This window comes from Berghia stephanieae, chromosome 9 (genome assembly GCF_034508935.2).
Source record: "Berghia stephanieae isolate SIO BIC M18660-M18661 chromosome 9, UCSD_Bste_1.3, whole genome shotgun sequence".
NCBI lineage: Eukaryota > Metazoa > Mollusca > Gastropoda > Nudibranchia > Aeolidiidae > Berghia > Berghia stephanieae.
This window is the reverse complement of record NC_088368.1, coordinates 22,960,016-22,978,574: the sequence shown is the minus strand read 5'-3', so window position 1 is coordinate 22,978,574 and position 18,559 is coordinate 22,960,016. Positions and strand designations below refer to the sequence as shown.

Below are 18,559 nucleotides of genomic sequence, written 5' to 3'. Positions count from 1 at the left end.
ACGAGTCGAACGCTCCATATTCGAAATCCTCCATAAGAACTCTATCTGTGATCTATTCAATAGTCCTTTCTTTTGGCTTTTATTTGATGTCTTATTGAAGTATGTCTGGCTTTATTTTGGACTTTAAATGATTTTTTATTGTCAAATTTTCAGTTTATAGGTCATCTTAGAATATTACGCGAATCTAAATTTATAATATTTTAATGCAATATTTTAAAACTTTTTTTTACAGTCACAGTTTTGAAACACGATTAGATAGGTGATTTTTCAGTATTGTGTGTTGTGTAAGTTCAAGTTCAAGAAATTTGAGTTGTTTGGGATTATAACTTATAATGTCAGCAGCATTTCAAAATGGGATTTTGGCCCATTTTAAGTGCGACCAAAAAAAGTCCAAAGTTCAAAGTCGCATAAATTTTGAACTATTTGCCCTTACCATGTTGATTCTAAAATCAAAAGTCTTAGGGATAACCGACACCGGAGACCGACTCCGACGACCCGGTACTGCCGTCCTCTGCCGTCTTCCGGATAAAGACGTCGGGCAGTAACAAAATGATAAGAATAAAGATAAGAGCCGCTAGACCTACCCATACCAATCACCCGAGGTCCTCTGTCGTTTTTTTAAAGTTTGATATGGGTAGGCCTAGCTGCTCTTCTCTTTATTCTTAGTATTTTACTGACAAAGGAAGCGAGTTCCAGAAACCAGAAGATCAATTACACAAGATATGTATCAAAACCTTTGGAACAGTGGGTTTACACTTCCAATAAGAACCAGTTTTTGACATCAGACTTTTGTTTCCTATTATCAATGTGATCAGTGATATATCATTAGGCGTTATCCCTGTTTTAGCAAATTCGGGTTTGTGGGGGCTATGAGTATTTCTAGACCACATTGAACGCCTACTTTAATATATTTATATATCGCTTTATTTGACCGAATGTCTCAAAACGAAATTATGTTGGGACGAATACGCTTCAACAGTTGTAACCTCACTTCCCTCGTAATGACGCAGAGTAACTTAACAACCGGCTCTAAACTATAGGAACAATGGAGGACGGCCTTATGAAATATTTCCCCGACGAGCATAAAAGTGTATCCAGAGGAGAAAAACATTATAAATATGATCTTGTTATGAATTTTATATATTCTGATCACAAGACATAAGAAAAGTTCTAGCCAGCATGAAGAAAAAAAATACCGATTTTCTTTGTTTAGAACCTCGATGGCCGCCGTTTCTGGGCGACGTGACATCAGACTATTGAATCCAATTAGGTTCTGAAAATGAAACTCATAGCCACACATGATATACAACTTGGGTTTGTTTTTGTTTCTGTTTTTTAAGGGTTTTACAGCGCTTGCAACACATTTAGGTTATATCAGCGCCAGTAAAAAGGAAGAAAATGGGATAGTCGAAAGTTCTAGAATTACAATTAAAGCACCCAAGAGAGAGTAAGACAAAGGAGAATTGGGAACAAATTGGGATCAGATGTAGATTCCAAGAGCATACCATCAATGCACTTAGTCTGATATCACCAATAAGTCTCACCCAGGCACAAGCACAAGATCCAACAAAGAGGAATACACTCAAATGCTTACATTTCATTATACATTAAAAATAACAAATATAATAATACATAACAGAGAGATGATTTACAAGGAAAAAAATATCATCTCCCAAAACAATAACTATGCATTTGACTGTTTCCCTCCAGCCAAGGACTCCGGCCAGGGTCGGGACAAAACCAAGCAATTTCATACCAAGACAAAGACAGAAAGCATGTTGGAAAACAGATATAAGGGGATAGAAGACACGGTAATTACCTCCCTGCCCACTGTGGAGGTAGGGAACCCCACCCAGATACAACTTGGGGCTAATTTATATTCTTTGTATAGTAAATTAAAGGTTAGTAGAAATGACTCGTATAAAAGATGCAACGCTTTGTTAACGACGTCATGTTTCACATAATATTTATATTCGTTAAGGTGGGTAATAAATCCAATTTATTTCAATTCACTGTAAATTAAAAAATTTAAAACCCTCAAAGATCGTTTATTTCTTACCAATTTTGATTCAAAATTCACATATGTCCACCCGACGTTCACTTATTTGCAGGTCTGATAACCCAATGCGCTCATTGTTGTAATGGAAATCTCAAAATCTTCTCCATTACAACCATGTTAAACTATGCCCATAAGTGGGTTCAGGTGTCAGACCTCCATATATGCACACGTCGGTCCAGTCATCCCGACATAATGCTGATTTTAGACGATTTCGTTTATGAAATGTCTGCGTGAAAGCAACTCACGATTCCGTAGGGAAGGGGGTAATTTTACAGATAGAATTTCGTGTCAATATTTTGTTGGGGTTTTTTAAAACCTGAATTTAAACCTGCGGATAAGGGAGAATGTATTTACCGAAATCCAAGGTTGTTTCTTTATGCAATGTATTATTATTATTATTATTATTATTATTATTATTATTATTATTATTATTATTATTATTATTATTATTATCATTATCATTATTATTATCATTATCATTATTATCATTATCATTATTATCATTAATATTATTACTATTACTATTATTACTATTATTACTATTACTATTATTATTACTATTACTATTATTATTATTATATTATTATTATTATTATTATTATTATTATTATTATTATTATTATTTTAGTAATTTTAGCCAGAAAGGATCACTAAAATTATATTAATCCATTTAAATCCAATTTTTTTTTAAATAACGCCTTTCCCGCGACTTAGTCAAGATGGCGACGCCTAGACATTCCAAGAAGAAGATATAAATTATAGACAATCCATCATAAAAATTTGATGTCAAAAGGAATCACCCTTGTCGCTAAAAGTGAACAAATTCGGGGTTAATAATAATCTTGCCAAATGGGAAAAAAGTGAAAGTATGTACGAACCCTTGTACTTTTCATGAAGGAGTGCAATGGCTCAACTCTCTCTCTCTCTCTCTCTCTCTCTCTCTCTCTCTCTCTCTCTCTCTCTCTCTCTCTCTCTCTCTCCTAATCAATTATTTTCAGGATTTTTTTTTCTGAAATGCCATCAGTATTTTCCCCAAATGGCAGGCTTACCAAGCAGAAAAATCGATTTTTTTAAACTCAAAACAATCTCTCTTCAAAGCAACTTTATGTTCCTATTCATTGTACAAAGATTATTGTGGTGTACAAAATACTCTGAATAATAAAAAAATGCATATCGTGTGAAAAACAAATTTACGATTTTGTTGTAGGTGGTAAGGAGAGGGTTATAAGCCGGATAAATAAAGCACGAAATTGCCTTTAACACACTTCGACCAATATGGAATTCAAAAGCTCATACATTGAAAAACAAAATCCGGATATTCAATACAAATGTAAAGTCGGTTCTTTTATACGGTTCGGAGACAGGACGAGTGACTAAAACCACCACAAATAATATTCAAGCATCCATAAACAGGTGCCTCAGAAATATCCTAAATATCAGGCGGCCGGGACATCGTCACAAATTATTGAGAACGGCGGCTCCAAAAACTGAACCAGTCACCTTTTAAATGGAGAAAAAGAAAAGGAAATGGGGCTGGATTGGCCATACACTTAGACTTAGGAAGCCTGCAAGCAACATCACCAGGGAGGGTTTGAACTGGAACCCGCAAGAAAAGAGGAGGGTCGGTCGACCAAAGCAAACATGGCGACGAAGCATCCGGACCGAGTTGAAGGCAGCCGGACAAACCTGGGCCCGGATAAAGAAGACCTCTAAAAACCGAGTCATTTCGTAGAGTGCAGGTGATAATTGAGCTTATTTGACCTTTTATATAAAGCAGTATCCACTAAATGTGCTCATAGTGCTTTACATGGGGTTCCTGACCAACAGCAACACGTAACATGTAGGACGAGACATGACGCCTGTTAGGCGATATTACATTTTTTTTTTGGACAGAGACAACGCCGTTAACGGCCAGGTACTCATTTTACACCTGAGTACGGTGAGAGAATGTGATTAAATAGCCTTATCCAGGGACTCAACTATGCGCCGAGCGCGAGGCTCGAAATCAGGACCTTCCGATCCGAAAGCGAGTGTCATACCACAAGACCGCATTATAGCGTTGCCATCGTTATATTATAATATGCTGACACTGAAATCCAAAAGGACTGGCATTTTGATGTCGTTTTGTTTTTGCACCGCCTAGTGAGTTGTCGTTAGTAGTGTTCATGGGAACAAGTTATTTCATTGGTTGAACTATTGAATACAACTCACACGATTTGTTTTCTTTTGTGGCAAATGACCGACATTTTGACGTCAATTTGTGGTCAGTGTCAGGCCATAACTTTACGAAGGCCACGATTACCTACAGATAGAATGCGCTTGGCCAAGGAGTTCACAACATTGCCATCCGGAAGTATAACGGACCAACACACAAACTCTGTGTAACCATGAACTTTTATAGTCTGGTTAATACAGTTTAGTGAGAACAACTCACAAACGCAGATGGCAAAAACAATAACAAAGGCCTGAGTGAAGTCATCTGCATACTATCTATAGCCGCAGTTCAAGAGGAATCAAGTCAAGTAAGTAATATATAATCTGTTCAGCAAAATGAGCATCACAGCACAGCATTAAGATTTCTTGTTGATGTGACAAATATTTTACATCAACTTTTGTGATGTACAAAAGAATTCATTCATCTTCTTCTCTCAAAAAATGGAAACCCGCAATGGGCACATTATCTGTCTTCGTTTATTAAATTCAAGCTTCCATTCAAAATCGTATGTATATATATATATATATATATATATATATATATATATATATATATATATATATATATATATATACACATATACTATATTATATATTGGACGAAATTGACGGCACTCGGCTGTTTATTATTGTTTTTAGTCAGTAAACTGTATTAATAAAATATAAACGTTTAAGGTTAAACTTATGTTCATACCTGGGGGCCAAAAAGACCACAGGGGTGTGTTTTGTATTCATAAAACAGTCAATTTCTGAAACGGAGACCTGAAATTTGGTGACTTTTCCTAAAATGATAAGGTCCATGACCGTGCCAAATTTGATTCTCGTCACGCGCATAGTTTATTCACACTGAGCATGCTCATCTGGAATTTGAGATTTTCCGATTTGGGGTCCAAATGGCCCCCATGACTTTCAAAGAGAAAAATACTGCACAGTACGATATCCTGAATTGGGGGTCTTTTGGCCCCCACGACTTTATAGAGAAAAATACTAAATATTTCAACAGAGGAATGCTATTTCTTTCATTTAATTCCACAATTTTCTATAATGATTATAATAATAATAATAATAATAATAATAATAATAATAATAATAATAATAATAATAATAATAATAATAATAATAATAGATAATTTTTATTATTGTTATTATCATTATAATTTATTTTATTATATATATAATAATAATAATAATTATATTATTATTATTATTATTATTATTATTATTATTATTATTATTATTATTATTATATTATTATTATTATTATTATTATTTTTATTATTATTATTATTATTATTATTGTTATGATTATTATTGTTTTTATTATTATTATCATCATCATCATCATCATCATCATCATCATCATCATCATCATCATCATCATCATCATCATCATCATCATCATCAACTCCTTTCCGAGAATGATTGGTGTTTTTATGAAGTAATTGCAATTCAGACATGGACAACACTTTTACAAATGAGTGGAGTCGAAGAAAAACATGTGCCAACCATACCTCGGATCATCCAATACAATTTGATAATGGTAACAATTGACTATATTAATTTATGCTGATTCTCATTGATGCAATAATACCTTTGAAGTGTAGAAAAACATTAGAAACAAACAAAAACAATAACAAAACATAATTCAAAACTTATTAAAATTAATCCGAAGCTCAGCTATAGTTGAGTTTTTGAATTAAAAGGCAAGAACAAAGTTCCACTATCACTGAAATATCGTTTTAGAAAGATGGTATTTACTTATCATAGCGTGTGAACATATTCATTTACAAGAGAAGTACATATCATTCTGCTACCCTGTGAACATATAAATTCTCAACATCTGTTAAGTCTTTCTTAATTTTACATCATTTATTTCTTGGACATTTTACAGTCGCATTCTTCCTCTTCCTGATGTTCTTATTCTCCCATCTTGCACTTGTATATTTTGCTCTTGTTCCTCCTTCATACGTATCACCACAAGAGTACTTTTCATTTTCTTTGTGAAAAAAATAGAATACTGCGGAGGCGGGCTTTTTCAATTTTTTAAAATGCATGACCTGGTTCTTTTGGATTTTATGAACTTTGATAAAATTCTTCCTATATTATGTGGAATTTTGTGCTTATTCCAAGCAGTGCATTCCTCCACAAACAAACAATGTATTTTGGAAGTTGCCGACTTCTATTGTTTCTTCAGCTTCATCTACCTCAGATTCAGAGTCGGTGGCATCTATTTCTGGATCTGGCTGCAACAGAATCAGTGGCATTTCTTCATCACTGATGCTTTCATTTGAAGAGCTAGTAGCATTCCCATTCCAATGAAATTATGAAATACCGCCAGTGTCTGAAGGATTAGAAGAAGAAAATATATTGGGAAGGCACACACAACTGGAAAGGGCAATGAGAGAAAGAGAGAGAGAGAGAGAGAGAGAGAGAGAGATAGGGGGGGGAGGGAGAGAGAGAGGGGGGGGGGGAGAGAGAGAGTATTTTGGGGATGTGAGTGTATTATTATTATTATTTTGAAAACTTTATTTTACTGGACCCCAATTGACAATTATTGTCATGTAGAAGTAAAAGCTGTTGTCATGTTCTTTTTTTTAAAAATCATATTCACAAATCTCAATGCACAGATGTGTATCGCAATCCATACCGAAACAACTAAGAAAGGATCCATAGACTTCAATGATCGGGTGATATACAATTTTTTTCTCTAGAGGAAAATCGACAAATGCACCTCTTTTACATAATATAATATGCCCATCGTAAATGCCAGTTACGTGAGTACATCTCTTTAAAATTCAAACCACACATGCCCCCCCCCCCTCTTTTTTTTAACACACAATATACACAAATTCTTTAAAAAAATAAACCCATTTGAACATTTATATTGCGCATCCACTGAGTGAGCTCAAGACACTTAAAAAGGGCTCCTAAGCCAATAGCAACATGAAGAAGATACATGATGCCTGTTGGGCAAATTAACATAATTTTCCTCCAACACAGACAACACTGCTTCCGGCCATATACTCATTTTACACCTGAGTACGGTGAAAGAATGTTTTCGATCCATGTCGCCTTAATTAAACAGCTAGCAACCGGCCCTGAACTCAATGTATATCTGAGCATTCAAACTACACAGGATGTTACATTTTCTCCATACGTCATGGTTTAGGTCCAATGCAGCATAATTTAGATGACACAACGGATGGCTGAACATTTTTTTAAAACCCCAACAACATACAATCATTTAGTTAGCAAATTCAAAAATACAAAAGCAATAATATCATTACAATATGACTGAAACATAATTAGGACATTTAAGCTAATTTAGTTCATCTAGAGATTGAATAACGGTACAAGAAAATAAATCACTTGTCATACGAAGTAACAAACAAATCTGTGGGTAGGTGGGGTACACTCAAGAAGAAAATATAATCGAGAAACGAAAGTAAGGCAAGTATTGGAAGAAACATTAAATTGAAAATTAGCACTTTCATTTTTCTATCATTGTTTCACCATTTCATATTTGGCGATTCATTCTCGCTGGTATTACAATCATAAAATTAATGATATTATCGCTTCATTTTTTTTGTTACACAGGATAAATGTAAGAATCATCAAAATAAAGAGTTAGTACTTACTTGGATGATTCTTGATTAGAGTTGATGGAAAAGTAGGTAACTGAAACTGGCGCTCATCATATTGGTCAGCAAACAGGAAACAATATTACCTAAGTCAATTATTGTAAATGCCATCTACCAGTAAGTTGTGGATCATATTGACACGACTATATCACTAAATAAATAGATGCATAATATCACAACAAAAACATCAAAATGATGTAAACCTATTCATTTAATGAAAAAATATTAACTGAATTTTCCATTGTAAAAATGGGGGTTAAATGGCCCTCAAATATGAAATAAATCGGACTTTCTAGTATTTTACTATGTGCAAGTCATGGGGGCCAAATGGACCCCAAATCAGAAAATAGGACTCTAGTATTTTCCTCTTTGCATGTCATGGGGATCAAATGGACCCCAAATCAGGAAATAGAACTTTCTATTTTTAGTATGAAAACAGGGTTTTAAACATAGCTTTCTGAGTTGTTACGTTACATCCAGCTGGTGGATGTTGATGAATTTTTATTCCCTCGAGCCTCAAGCAGCGACATTCTCAGTACCTTTGATGCAAATATATAATATAATAATAAATATAATAATAATATAATATATTAGTTTATCACACTAAGAATTTATAGAACATAGTTGACGTCACTCAGCTATTTCTTATTATTTTCAGACTGCCTGTTTGTTTTTATTTGTTTTGCAGAGTTTTATGGCGCTTGCGACACATTAAGGTCATATCAGCGCCAGTAAAAAGGAAGAAAATGGGAATGTAAAAAGTTCTAGAATTACAATTAAAGCATCCAAGAATAAGGCAGACAAAGGGGAATTGGTTCAAATAGGCAACAGATGTAGATTCCAAGAGCACACTATCAGTGTACTTAGTTTGAGATCACTAGATGTCTCATCCAGATACATGTACACTTCCCCACTAAGAGGAATACACTCAAATGTTTTACAAATCATATATAACACAGAACTATTAGCCTAATGAGCCACCTCACAAAAATTCTTTTGAAGATAATTTTACTAAGAATAAGAAATAAAATACGACCTGAAATTGGGGAGATGAAATTTGGTTTTGTTGAGGACAAGGGTACCAGAAATGGAATATTCACATTATCAATGCTGATGGAAAGATGTATTAAAGTAAATAAAGATCTGTATATGTGTTTCATCGACTATCCAAAAGCCTTTGATAAAGTACAACACGAAAAACTATTCAAAATTCTATCATCCTTGGACATTGATGGTAAAGATTTAAGAATATTACGGAATTTGTACTGGGAACAAGAAGCAGCAATGCGTGTTGACAACGAGCTAAGCAGTTTTACACCTATTAGAAGAGGAGTTAGGCAGGGGTGTGTTTTGTCTCCAGATTTATTCAACCTCTATAGTGAAATGATATTAAGAGATATCGAACATAAGAAGGGGGTGTGTATTGGAGGAAAGAATGTAACAAATCTGAGGTATGCAGATGATACGGTTCTACTGGCAGAATCTGAACATGAACTACAAGAATTACTGGATGTTGTAGTCAGGAGTAGTGAAAATATGGGACTGGAACTGAATATATCTAAAACAGAATGTATGACGGTATCTAAAAATAATAACCCACCAGCCTGTGTAATAACAAGCAGAGGACAAACAATACAACAAGTTGAATGTTTCAAATATTTAGGCTTCAATGTAACATCCAATGGAAAATCAGATTGTGAAATAAAGAAAAGAATAGGTATGGCGAAGAATGCATTCAACCAACTGCATACAATTATGAAAAACAGAAATATTAACATGAAAACAAAAATCAAGGTCCTGGATTGCTATGTACTGTCTGTGCTGCTATATGGTTGTGAGAGCTGAATCATAAACAAGACCATGGTTAAAAGACTGGAGGCAGCGGAAATGTGGTTTTACAGAAGAATGATGAGGGTGTCATGGGTGGAAAGGAAAAGAAATGAAGAAATTTTAGAAATGGCAAACAGAAAAAGATCACTGATAACAAAATTCATCAAACGCCAAATGGAATTTTTAGGACACATTATCCGCCACCCTGGTTTGGAAGTACTCGCCTTGACTGGAAAGATGAATGGAAAAAGAATAAGAGGAAGACAAAGAATAACTTATTTGAAAGGGATAAGAACTTGGACAGATGAAGCTGAGAACGGTGGCGCTGCTTTAATAGAATTGACAAGAGATAGATCAGCTTGGCGGAAGATGACCTCCGACGTCTGCTTCAGATATGGAACTACATGATGATGATGATATAATATGAAGAAACATAATACAGTGCATAACAGAGAGATGATTTACAAGGGGGAAAAAATAGCATCTCCCAAAACTAACTATATATTTCAGTGTTTCCCTTTCAGCCAGGGCATCGAGCCAGGACCTATGACGAAACCAGGTAATCTCATTCCAAGACAAAGACAGAAAGCAAATTGGAAAACAGATATAGGGGGATAGAAGACACAGTACGTACCTCACTGCCCACTATGGGAGGTCAGGAACCCCACCCAGTGCCAGTTAGTGATTTGTTCTCACTAAATATATAATAATAATAATGCTGATAACTTATATAGCGCTATAACTCCGAGACACCAGGCTCTAAGCGTTTATTAATTGATTTATATAAATCAGTCTATAAACGTTAAAGGCTGCACACAGTTTTGTTGTGTGCTGATGTGTTTATTCTGGCTGACGGATGTTGTGAGTAATTTATCTAAATGCATAGCATCCTTCCTTATAAAACCTTGACACGCTTGCATCTTGCCAAAATTTAAATATGTGTCTTTCTAGAGTACGGGAGTTAAGTAGTTAATATTTTTGTCACAGTTTCAAGCTGCCCCGAGTCTTCTACAGAAGTTTTTCGTTTTGCAAACAACAAATCGATTGTGCTGTTATTGGCCTAAACCTAAAGCAAGACTGACGTAAACACTAACAAACCGCCTTTAAAAAAATTTACCCAGAAAACGCATACTCTCTCTACTACTCAAGAATTCTGAGAAAACAAAACAAGTATTTAGAATTTTGGCTTGAAAACTCGTCCTTCGAACATCTATCGATTAGAATTAAAACAACAAAAATCTCTCAAACCTGGGACTTCCGTGAACACTTCTAATCGATCGGTATAATTTGAAGGACGTGTTTTCGAGCCAAAATTTTAAATACTTGTATTTTGATGGGGGTTATTTGTTTGTTTGTTTGTTTTTGTTGTCTTGTTGTTTTGTTGGGTTTTTTTTTTCAGTGTACATCAGTCGCCCACCCATCTATTAGCACAAGAAGTCTCTTGAGTTGAGTCTTTGGACAAGGCACTTTACTCGCATCATATCACCGTACTCATGTGTAAAATGAGTACCTGGCCGTTAACAGCGTTGTCTTTGTCGGGGGAAAATGTAATCTCGCCTAACAGGCGTCATGTCTCGTTCTACATATCACCTGTTGCTGTTGGTCAGGGACCTTTTGTAAAGCGCTTTGAGCACTATCAGTGGATATTGTGCTATATAAGAGATAATTTAACTTAATTTAATCTCGGTTTCTCGGTGTGACACAGACTTGCTATCATGTTACTTTCCATCTGATCTAACGCACCTACTCATTGATGGGTAGACAGAGTGGGGAAAGGGTGGGGGCGGGTGGGGGGGGGGCGAATCAGGAAGAAATCTCGACTGCACTCGAGATTTCTCACGTTACCTGCCCTGTGAAGCGAGTGCTCTACATACCAACTGAGCCGAGCATCCAGACCTCTGGATTGTATGGTGCAAGACATCACCATCATCATCATCATCATCATCATCATCATCATCATCATCATCATCATCATCATCATCAGCAACAGCAGCAGCAGCAGCAGCATAACCACCACCACCACCAACACTATCAACATCATCATCCTCATCACCACCACGACAACGATCATCATCATCATTATCTTCATCCACTGTAATAATCTATTTTCTTGTCTATTTACAATAAAGATTATGCCGAGTTCCTTAATTATAGCTATTCTTGTGGTATAAAACTCGCTTTGGGATCAGAAGAACCTGGGTTCGATCGAGCCTCACTCGGCGCATAGTCGAATCCTTGGAAAAGGCTCTTTACTCACAATTCTCTCATCGTACTCAGATGTAAAATGAGTACGTGGCCGTTTACAGCGATGTCTCTATCGGAACAAAAAGTGAAATATCGGCTCGTCATGTCTCGTTCTACATGTTACGTATTCTCTATTGATCAGGGACACTTTGTAACGCGCTTTGAGTGGATATTGCGCTATATATAATCTCAAGTTTGTTTGGCTGTTTTTTTTTTGGTTTTTTTTTTTTTTTTTGTGTGTTTTTTGTTTTGTTTTTTTTTTTTTGGGGGGGGGGGGTTGTTTGTTTGTTTTTTTTTGATTGAATATCTGAATTGGCGGACTGTCAAACATAAAATTTGAATTTGAATTATTACACATAAAATTCTAGGTGTTTCTTGGGCAGATTTGTCCTCTGGTGGCATGATATTTTCCTCACTTGCAACCTAGGCGTAAAAGGTTTGAATGCCTCGGTTGGCTGCGCAAAGTTGAGTTCTATGAAAAAAAGGCTATTTTATGCACATTTTTCCAATGTTGTTCAGGTGTTTAAAAATGAGTACCTGTCGGGAACAGCTTTTCAGCTTTTTCACTGTCACAGATTTCCGGAAATACATAAAGTAAAGTAAATGATGCTGCTCGATGCTAGAAGAGATGAATAACAATGTGAAATTGAATTTAAGCTTCGATTTAATCTAAAAAAACAGTCCCTCTCAGCTAGAGTATCCCGCCAGGGCCAGGACAAAACCAAGTAATCTCATTCCAAGACAAAGACCGAGAGTGAGTTGGAAGATAGATATAAGGGGATAGAAGACACAGTAAGTTCCTTTTTGCCCACTATGGGAGGCCAGGAACCCCACCCAGTGGTTTCCCCTTTATCAACATAACAGGATGAATGAAACACTACAGACGAATGAGATAAAGGGGAAACCCGAAACGTCATTTTTATCTGTTTTCGTTTATTAAATAGAAGCTTACATTCAATTTCACATTGTTATTTATTGGAAATTGATAAATAAAGACCATCTTTCCGGAACAATGTTAGCCCCCAACCCTTTTTTTTTTTAAAATAATAGATATGAACATGTATGTAGTGCATTCTCATGGATTTATCATGATAAATGCGCATTGCAATGTTTCATTTATTCCCACAGCAGACCATATGAAACCGCATTTCCATTTCAAACAGTATCATTTGTTTGTTAGGTGTCCTATAGTGTGCTAACACTCACATAATATCCGTCACTGCTTTTAGCCAGGTACTCATTCAAATGATGATGATGATGATGATGATGATAACGATGATGATGATGATGATAACGATGATAATGATTACGACGACGACGATGATGATGATAACGATGATGATGATGATGATGATGACGACGACGACGACAACGATGACGATGATGACTTACTGTAACATCCGTTTCATCTTTCTGTTCTCCCCTGACACACAACAAATATCGTTCAAGGCCTGGCTCAGTTTCTTCTCCACTTCCTCCATTTCAAGACACGCCTGTTGCTTCTCCTTGGAGAATTGACTTTCCAACTGAGGAATCTGGCATAGACAACAACAACAACAACATCAACAACATCAACAACAACAACAATATCAACATCAACAACAACAACAACAACATCAACAACAACAACATCAACAACAACAACAACGACAACAACAACGACAACAACAACAACAACAAGAACATCAACAACAACAGCAACAACAACAACAACAACATCAACATCGACAACAACAACAACAACAACAACCACAACAACCACAACAACAACAACAACAACAACAACAGCAACAACAACAACAACAACAACAACAACCAAAAGAATAGAAAAAATAAAGGATTTGAGGATGGGACTTTCATATCAAGCCTGCTAGGGGTGTCTCAAAGTGTCAAAACCGTATTATGTAGGAATGAGTTAGATGAATTCTTTGTTTTAAAAAAAGGAAATTTAGAATTAAATAAATGTTGAAATACATACAATCTTTAAGATGTTTCTTTGGGGTAGATTAATCGTACAATGTTCGCACAACTCGCGACATTTTGGGCCAAATCCCGATCTGCAGACTGAATTAGAAGGACAGTAGGCGGGAGTTCCATAGAGAAGGGACAAATCTGCAGATACTGTTTTGAAGCCCATTAATTAGTCTTTATTCTGAATGCGAATGCTTTCTCCTAGAGTTATTATAACTAGTCATATTACAGTTTTTTCTTCCCCCCAAAATACCCTTGTGTTCATCGCTTTGCACACATTTTCATCGGTCCGCACACCAGTCATTCAAACCTATAACTCTACTCTTTAACATAAGTTGTTTGATATATTATATCTATATCCATTTGAATGACGCTTCGTTAGCTATTTTATTGTTTTGTCTTTTTTTTTATCGACTAAGATTATAAGTATCGATTAAACGTTTCAATTATTAAGTACTTACTATGACTTTGAGTAGTAATAATATAGATTATTAGCGCCCATCTACTACACACTTTCGTTTTGCTTTGAATCATTGCTAGCTGTTTTCGGAATAGGCTTCAATGGCGCATAGTAACTTAGTAACTGGTTCTAAAATATCGGAACAATGGCGAACGCCATTATTTCCATCACCGCCCTTATGAAATACTTCTCCGACCATCATAAAAGTGTATCCAGAGGAAACAAACATAATAAATCTGATCATGTTTTGACTTTAATACATTCTGATCACATTATGATAAATGAAAAAGTTCTAGCCAGCATGAAGTCGCGATTTCCTTTGTTTAGAACCGAGCTGCTCGTTGTTGGACGGACGAGACACTAGACTATTGAATCCTGTTGTGGAGTGCCGATGATAATCAAGATAGATTTAGGGTTCAGCTTTTTTAAAGATGTTGTAGCTTGAAGCATTCGTAGCTGTGGTGAATGAAATTGTGTTGTTGTACTCAAGGTACTCAGAATGGATCAATCGCACTTTGGTACGAATGTGTTACATTTGGATATTTTTTTTTTTTGCGGTGTTTCTTTTTTTTTTACGAAACCCGCCGAAACCCAGTTTATTACATTATATATTATATTATATATTAAATTATATATTATATTGTATATTATATTATATGTTATATATTATATTATATATTATATTATATATTATATTATATATTATACTATATATTAAATTATATGTTATATATTATATTATATATTAAATTATATATTATATTGTATATTAAACTATATATTATATTGTATATTATATTATATTGTATATTATATTATATATTATATTATATTATATTATATTATATTATATTATATTGTATATTATATTATATGTTATATATTATATTATATATTATATTATATATTAAATTATATATTAAATTATATATTAAATTATATATTATATTGTATATTTATTATTATTATATTATATTATATTATATTATATTATATTATATTATATTATATTATATTATATTATATTATATTATATTATATTATATATTTATATTATATTATATTATATTATATTATATTATTATATTATATTATATTATATATTATATTATATTATATTATATTATATTATATTATATTATATTATATTATATTATATTATTATTATATTATATTATATTATTATATTATATTATATTATATATATTATATTATATTATATTATATTATATTATATTATTTATATTATATTATATATATATTATAATATACTAGTAAAAAGCCCGCAATTTCGCGGGGAAAGAACTATTTTCATTCGATATTGCCAGAATCATTTTCTTGATTAGCTTGATTACGATTAGATGCACATTTTAATCGATGTGCTTGTCGTCGCTGCCATGCTTTATTCGGCATGATTTTAGTTTATCAGTCAGTAGATATCAATATCAATAAGTCGCAAGTCTTTACCACGCTTTACTTGGGAGTGCTTTGCACTACCTTCAATACTTCACAAATTAAAATGGCGGCCGAGAATCAAAACAATGGTCAAATTAGGTTTGTTCTAGAGTTTTTAAAACGCTTTTTTATGATGACAAATTGAATAAATAAACGCCTGACAAAAGATCAACGGTGAAAATAGAAATTGAATGAATACTGGGGATGTAGGAGCTTTCTGAATGTCTCCCCTTTACTTATGCGAGGTCAAATGAGAATCTGAAGCGGACGCGAAAAATATCAAGTCCCCGAATCTGTCTACTTTTGGTTTGTTCGGGCTCGAAGCTAGACAGAACCAATTGACATTTTGCGGAAACGTTTAACTAAATATTTCCCAGGGCAATTATTATCACATCGATGGCATAAAAACGACAGTAATATCAGCAGTAATATTAGTTGACGTTGTTAATCGGTGAAACTTGTTTAAAATTTCTGTAAATCCGAGTACCGTCATGTGATCAAGTGAATTATATCACTATGAATGCCACGATTTGCTGAAAAAATGCCAATCTGAAAGTTCCTAGCAAACACCCCCCCCCCCCCCCCCCCTTGCTCAGGAATTTCTCTACTTGATGGCACCCTCCCCCCCCCCCCCCCCCCCTTTTTTTTTTTTCTTCCACGCAACCACATTCCAAAACACACACACACACACACACATGTATACACCACACACACACACACACACATATAAACATACACGCAATGAGAACACACTACTACATAACAACACTGATCACCGCTAAATCAACAGAACGCAAGTAAGGACTCTACTGGACAGATAGAGTTGAGGGTGTGGCCATGAGAGTGTTAGTGTCTTCGGTAAATTTTTTATGATATCTGTTTGACTTAACGAACTTCAAACTGACTTTAAATTATAAAAGGAAATCAAGTTATCTGTTTATCTATCTGTAAAAAAACATTGCTATTTTTCAAATCTTTCAGTAGAGTTATGCGCCGTATCAATTTTTTTATTGACTCAAATAAGCACAATGTTCTCCACAAGGCTATATTTTTTAAAGAAAGGATTATATTATATTATATTATATTATATTACATTATATTATATCATATATCATATTATATTATTTATTATATTATATATTATATATTATATATTATAATCATATTATATCATATCATACCATATTATATCATATCATATCATATCATATCATATCATATCATATTATATTATATTATATTATATTATATTATATTATATTATATTATATTATATTATATTATATTATATTATATTATATTATATTATATTATATTATATTATATTATATTATATTATATCATATTATATCATATCATATCATATCATATCATATCATATCATATCATATTATATTATATTATATTATATCATATTATATCATATTATATTATATTATATCATACTATATCATATTATATCATATATTATATTTATATTATATTATATTATATTATATTATATTATATTATATTATATTATATTATATTATATTATATTATATTATATTATTAAAATCGGTGAAGAAAGTTATTGCTAGCCGTTTCTAGCTCTATGCTGTACTCTAACAAAGCACTGATTGTTTGTGGGTGTTTTTTTTTTTTTCTATTTCTTGCTTTATTTATTTTTTTTTGTATTTCTTTTTATTTGATCTTCCATTTTTTTTTGTCTTATTTTTTGGTTGGTTGTTTTGTTTTGTTTTGTTTTGTTTTGTTTTTTTGTGTGGTTTTTTTTTATTTATTTATTTTTTATTTATTTTTTTTGGGGGGGGGGGGGGTTGTGGGTTCTTTTTTTGCTTTGCTATGTTTTTGATTCACTTTGCTGGGGATCTTTTGTTGTTTTGTTTTGTTTTTTTTTTTTTTTTTTGGTTTTAATTTTGCTTTTTTATATTTGTTTTTTTTTAGGGGGGGTTTATTTGTTTTTCTAATGCATTTATCCGGGAGTAGGGATGGGGGTCTAATAGCGCAATATTTGAAGTAATAGTTGTTAAGCTGCAATTTCAATATATATTCTGAGAGTGGAGTAAAGACTATACGCCAATAATAGGATTGACAGAATTGACATCAATGTGTTATAAAATCCTGTTTATTCTCAAGACTTCTAGATATTCCTGACACCTCTGACGTCAAAATGTTATTGAATAACCCAAGACCTCGCCTCGCCTTGCTTTGATTTTCCTACGCCTTTAGGAAGCCGTTTCAATTCAATTTAATTAACGGCTTACCATAGAGCATTCGTGAAAATGAATCTTTGTCTATTTTTAAAGGGTTCGCTTAAAACCTATCTGTTTCGATTTTAGTAGATGATATGAGAAGAAAGATAGGTCTGGTTTGTGTTGTGTGCGTGTTGTCTGTGTGTGTGTGTGTGTGTGTGTGTGTGTGCGTGCGTATGTGTGTGTGTATGATTGTGTGTGTGAATGAGTATGTTTCAGCCAAAGTAATTTGTAATTTAAGCGCTTAGAGTCTGGTGTCTAGGAGTCATAGCGCTATATTTTATACGTTTTCAGCATTATTATTATTATTATTATTATTATTATTATTATTATTATTATTATTATTATTATTATTATGATGATGATGATGATGATGATTATTATTATTATTATTATTATTATTTTTATTATTATTATTATTATTATTATTATA

At 33.4% G+C, this 18,559-nt stretch overlaps 1 protein-coding gene across 2 annotated transcripts in view; it reads right to left on the bottom strand.

The window, feature by feature from the left end:
* LOC144979884 (uncharacterized) overlaps positions 1 to 18,559 on the bottom strand; it is a 121,605-nt gene that overhangs the window by 83,818 nt on the left and 19,228 nt on the right. The gene's annotated exons all lie outside the window — the stretch shown is intronic.